The following is a 6,606-nucleotide window of genomic DNA, read 5'->3' on the forward strand; positions in this document are numbered from 1 at the left end:
AACAGAAACTTAACAGAGACATAGAGAAACCAAAAGAAGTTATGAACCAAATGGATTTAACAGATATTTATAGAACATTTTACCCTAAAACAAAGAATATATCTTCTCACCACCTCACGATACCTTCTTCAAAATTGACTATATAATCAGTCACCAAACAGGCCTCAATAAATGCAAGAAAATTGAAATAATCTCATGCATTCTATCAGATCACCACGGACTAAGGCTGGTCTTCAACAACAACAAAAACAACAGACAGCCCACATACACAATGCTCTACTCAATGATAACTTGGTCAAGGAAAAAAAATCAAGAAAGAAATGAAAGACATGTTAAAATTTAATGAAAATGAAGGCACAACATACCAAAACTTATGTGACACAATGAAAGCAGTGCTAAGAAGAAAACTCATACAGTAGCATACACTAGCACCTCAACAGAACACCTAAAAGCTCTAGAACAAAAAGAAGCAAATAAGCCAAAGAGGAGCACATGGCAGGAAATAAACAAGCTCAGGGCTCAAATCAACCACATAGGAACAAAAAGAACTATACAAAGAATCAACAAAACCAGGAGCTGGTTCTTTGAGAAAATCAATAAGGTAGATAAACCCTTAGTCAGACTAACCAAGGGGCACAGAGAGTGTATCCAAATTAAACTCAGAAAAGAAAAGAAAGAATCTGAGGAAATTCAAGAAATCATCAGATCCTACTACAAAAGCATATATTCAACAAAACAGGAAAATCTGGATGAAATGGACAATTTTCTAGACAGATATCAGATACCAAAGTTAATCAGGATCAGTTAAACCATACAAACAATCCCAAAACTTCTAAAGAAATAGAAGAAGTTAATATAAGTCTCCCAACCAAAAAAACCCAGGACCAGATGGATTTAGTGAAGAATTCTATCAGCCCTTCATAGAAGACCTCATACCAATACTGTCCAAACTATTACACAAAATAGAAACAAAAGGAGCACTACCCAATTCCTTCTATGAAGCCACAATTACTCTTATACCTAAACCACACAGAGACCCAACAAAGAAAGAGAACTTCAGACTAATTTCCCATATGAATATTGATGCAAAAACACTCAATAAAATTCTGGCAAATGAAATCTAAGAACACATCAATATGATCATCCATCATGATCAAGTAGGATTCATCCCAGAGATGCAATGTATGGAAATCCATCAACGTCATTCACTATATAAACAAACTGAATGAAAAAACCTACATAATCATCTCATTAGATGCTGAGAAAGCATTTGACAAAATTAAATACCCCTTCATGTTAAAAGTCTTGGAAAGAACAGGAATTCAAGGCCCATACCTAAACATAGTAAAAGCCATATACAGCAAACCAGTCGCTAACATTAAACTAAATGGAGAGAAACTTGAAGCAATCCCACTAAAATCAGGGACTAGACAAGGCTGCCCACTCTCTCCCTACTTATTCAATATAGCACTCAAAGTCCTATTGAGAGCAATCAGACAACAAAAGGTGGTCAACAGGATACAAATTGGAAAGGAAGAAGTCAAAACATCACTATTTGCAGATGATATGATAGTATACTTAAGTGACCCCCAAAATTCCACCAGAGAACACCTAAACCTGATAAACAACTTCAGCAAAGTGGATGGATATAAAATTAACTCAAACAAATCACTAGCCTTCCTCTACTCAAAGGATGAACAGGCTGAAAAAGAAATTAGGGAAACAACACCCTTCATAATAGTCACAAATAACATAAAATATCTTGGTGTGACTCTATCCAAGCAGGTGAAAGATCTATATAACAAGAACTTCAAATCTCTAAAGAAAGAAATTAGAGACAATCTCAGCAGATGGAAAGATCTTCCATGCTCATGGATTGGCAGGATAAATATTGTAAAGATGGCCATCTTGCTGAAAGCAATCTACAGATTCAATGCAATCCCCATCAAAATTGAAACTGAATTCTTCATAGAGTTAGAAAGAGCAATTTGCAAATTCATTTGGAATAACAAAAAACCCAGGATAATGAAAACTATCCTCAACAATAAAAGAACTTCTGGGGAAATCAGCATCCCTGACCTCAAGCAGTATTACAGAGCAATAGTGATAAATACTGTATGGTATTGGTATAGAGACAGGCAGATAGACCAGTGGAATAGAATTGAAGACCCAGAAATGAACCCACACACCTTTGGTCACTTGAGCTTTGACAAAGGAGCTAAAACTATCCAGTGGAAAAAAGATAGCATTTTCAACAAATGCTGGTTCAACTGGAGGTCAGCATGTAGAAGAATGCAAATCAATCCATTCTTATTGCCCCGTACAAAGCTCAAGTCCAAGTGGACCAAGGACCTCCACATAAAACCAGATACACTCAAACTAACAGAAGAAAAAGTGGGCACTGGGCACATGGGCACTGGGAAATTTTCCTGAACAGAAGAACAATGGTATATGCTCTAAGATCAAGAATCGACAAATGGGATCTCATAAAACTGCAAAGCTTCTGTAAGTCAAAGGACACTGTCATTCGGACAAATGGCAACCAACGGGTTGGGAAAAGATCTTTACCAATCCTACAACAGATAGAGGCCTTATATCCAAAATATACAAAGAACTCAAGAAGTTAGACTGCAGAGAATTAAATAACCCTATTAAAAATGGGGTACAGAGCTAAACAAAGAATTCTCAACTGAGGAATATCGAATGGCTGAGAAGCTCCTAAAAAATGTTCAACATCCTTCGTCATCAGGGAAATGCAAATCAAAACAACCCTGAGATTTCACCTCACACCAGTGAGAATGGCTAAGGTCAAAAACATAGGTGACAGCAGATGCTGGCGAGGATGTGGAGAAAGAGGAACACTCCTCCATTGTTGGTGGGATTGCAGACTGGTACAACCATTCTGGAAATCAGTCTGGAGGTTCCTCAGAAAATTGGACATTGAACTACCTGAGGACCCAGCTATACCTCTCTTGGGCATATACATAAAAGATGCCCCAACATATAACAAGGTTATATGTTCATAGCAGCCTTATTTATAATAGCCAGAAGCTGGAAAGAACCCAGATGCCCTTCAACAGAGGAACAGATACAGAAAATGGGGTACATCTACAGAATGGAGTACTGCTCAGCTATCAAAAACAATGACTTCATGAAATTCATAGCAAATATATGGAAGTAGAAAATATCCCCAGTGAAGTAACCCAATCACAAAAGAACACACATGGTATGTACTCACTGATAAGTGGATATTATCCCAAAAGCTCAGAATACCCAAGATACAATCCACAGACCACATGAAGCTCAAGAACAAGGATGACCAAAGTGCAGATGCTTCAGTCCTTCTTTTTTTTTTTTTTTTTTTTTTTTTTGGTTCTTTTTTTCGGAGCTGGGGACCGAACCCAGGGCCTTGCGCTTCCTAGGTAAGCGCTCTACCGCTGAGCTAAATCCCCAGCCCTTCAGTCCTTCTTAGTAGGGGGAACAGAAATATTCATAGGAGGACATATGGTGACAAAGTTTGGAGCAGATATTGAAGGAATGGCCATTCAGAGCCTGCCCCACCTGGGGATCCAGCCCATATACATACAGCCATCAAACCCTAACAATATTGCTGATGCCAAGAGGTGCATGCTGACAGGAGCCTGATATATCTGTCTCCAGAAAGGCTCTGCCAGAGCATGACAAATACAGAAATACAGAGGTGGATGCTCACACCCAACCATTGAACTGAGAATGAGGTCCCCAATAGAGGAATCAGAGAAAGGACTGAAAGAGCTGAAGGTGCTTGCAACCTCATAAGAACTACAATACCAACCAATCACAGCTCCAGGTACTAAACCACTACTCAAACATTACACATGGACAGAACCTTGGCTCCAGCTACATCTGTAGCAGAGGATGGTCTTGTTGGGCACCAATTGGAGGAGAAGCTCTTGGTTCTGCCAAGGCTGAATCCCCCAATGTAGCGGAAAGTCAGGGTGGGGAGGCTGGAAGGGGTGGGTGTTTGGGTGTGGGAACACCCTCAGAGAAGAAAGGGGCTGGTCATGGGATAGGGGGGTTATGGATGGGAAACTCAGAAAGGGGATAACATTTAATATGTAAATTTAAAAAATCCAATAAAAAGTGTTGAGAGAGAGAGAGAGAGAGAGAGAGAGAGAGAGAGAGAGAGAGAGAGAGAAGCTGCAGGGCAGTTTGCCTTTCACAGGGTGAGCACTGAATCTTGGCACTGATTTTGTTTTTGCACATATCAAATACAGTCTCTGCTGGTTCCCAGTGTTTTCCTAAATCTCTCAGTGCCTTGTTCTCTTCCTATAAAACAAGCGTCATAACAGCCCCTGTCCAAAGGACCATCAAGAGCATCGGCTGTGACAACTCCTGTTGGGAAGAGGCTGGCACGTGGCAGCACTTAATAAATGTCAACAACTGTTATTATTGCGTTCAGCATCTGGTCGATGATCCTTCAAGATTTATGACTTGGTAAAAGAAGATATTTTCCTGACAATGTCGTTTTAGGCCAGGAGGAAAATTACTTTCACACAGCACTTCCCTGTTTTCTGTTCTTTTGAGAGAAAGGTAGGTCCTCTAAACTTGCGATGTCCTTCCACAGCCTTCCAGAACTCTTGCATCCGGCGGCAACAGAACCTGGCCTCTCTGTATCATTTCTCAGATGTATAAGTTCACTGTAGAACCCTAGGCACTTGTAAGAACATAGAGAGATCCTATATATTCTTTAGCTTCCAAAGGGCCATTCTGTATAACTCTGGACAGTATTGTAAACAGAACTTTGGCATTCATACACATTATTTTATTAAGACTTTTTCAGCTTAACCTGCAGAAAAGAGATGGGGTAATAATTCCATGTGGTTCTCCTGCATAGGCTAATCCATGTCATCATCACCACGGTCAAAATACAGGACAGTGATGGTCCATGGCTTTTTGCCTGGCATACTTCTGAACTCATGGGTTTTACTGACTTACAGCACATTTCCTGTAAATCATTTTTCTCTTGGGTTAAAAACTTGCTAAGAACTTGCTTGGTCCATCATAAATTCCAGTGAGCAGTAGAATAGGTCAAACCTCCAAGATATTTGCCTTCTTGACGATGGCAGTAATGTTTTCATTTGGGGGAGAACAACAGAAACCAAGGTGAGGAGAACTGGGCCTAGAATCGTGACTCCATTTTAAATGCACATACAAGCTGGTGCAGCTAGGGCACAAGCATTTGATACCAGCACTGGAGACAGAGAAAAGCAGCCTGGTCAACAGAGTGAGCTCCAGGATGGCCAAGGCTGCACAGAAACCCTGTCTCCAAAACACAAAATAAAACAAAAGTTGGTATAGAAAGAATTCTCTGATGAAATTTAACACATCCACACAGAGGTGCACATGCACGCGCACGCCTTGGAAGCAAGAAACCTTTCACAACTGTCCTCCCTTCACTCAGCTGTGATCCATTGTGCTGCCACTGGAGCCCTGGATCTCATTTCTTCTCCCTCTAAATAGCCCAGGGCAGAAGTTCAGCCTCAGTCACTGCCCAGGCTCGCGGTTGCTGGGGGAGAGCCCTGCTGAATTATCTGCGGTGAACCGCAGCCTTCAGTGAGGATGCCCTGGACATACTTCCCAAGCTGCAGAAAGCACAGTCTGACAGATTATGGGGCTGAGACGCAGGTTCTCTACAAACCTTGGCATTATCAAAGTGTGTGATATTCCAAGCATTTCCCTCATAAACACGGGGCGGGGGGCAGTAACTATGGTGCACCGCAGAATACAGGCTGCCGGAATGTTGAAGGAACCTTTGCCCTGGATGGCTTTGTAATCATTTCTCCTCGTGGTGAGGAACAGAACTAGAGCTCAGACTGCTGGTTTCCTCTGATGCCTCTGGGAAAGAGGTTACGTCAAGGCCCCAAGAAGACAGAGGCGCACAGAATAGAAGGTGCACTTGACGCAATGTTCTTAGATGGTAAAAGCGGGTTTCTGCCCGGGAGTGTCAGGGGCACCATGCAACTCGTTAGAATGGAGATTTTGCAATTCTGTGTCCTGTATCTCAGAATAAAATGTTTATACCATTAACTTGTTTTCACAGACTCCCCAGATGGTTCTGATGCACGGTGTAGTCTAAAAAATACTGGCTCTCCCAACCAAAAGATTCAAAACAAGACTACTGTGCTGGGAAAATTAATCGTCCTTATTGAGGCCATCAAGTCCTCGTTAAACTCAACAACGTTTTAGCACCAATAGATGGACATTATTCTAGGAGCTGAGGGACAAAGGAACCAGGCCACACCTCAGCAGCCAGCACCTAATACAATGCTCTAACTTCGGGATGGGGTTGGGGCATCAGGTAGGGAGTGCAGCTTTACAAATGTGCTGAGGAAAGACCTCTTTCGGGATGCCATATTTGGTCAGATGCTCGGGGGAAATTCAGGTGTCGTAATTAGGATTTAATCTCAAACCGGGGGTTTCTACCCCACCTTTGATCATTCAGTTCCCTGGCAAAAGGCATACAACTTTCATTTTTATGATAAGCTTTAATCAGCATTAGAACTGGGCAGATATCTTCACACTCTGCTATCGCAATCAATTTCCCCACCAATAACCCTGAATTAT

This window comes from Rattus norvegicus, chromosome 2 (genome assembly GCF_036323735.1).
Source record: "Rattus norvegicus strain BN/NHsdMcwi chromosome 2, GRCr8, whole genome shotgun sequence".
Taxonomy (NCBI): Eukaryota; Metazoa; Chordata; class Mammalia; order Rodentia; family Muridae; genus Rattus; species Rattus norvegicus.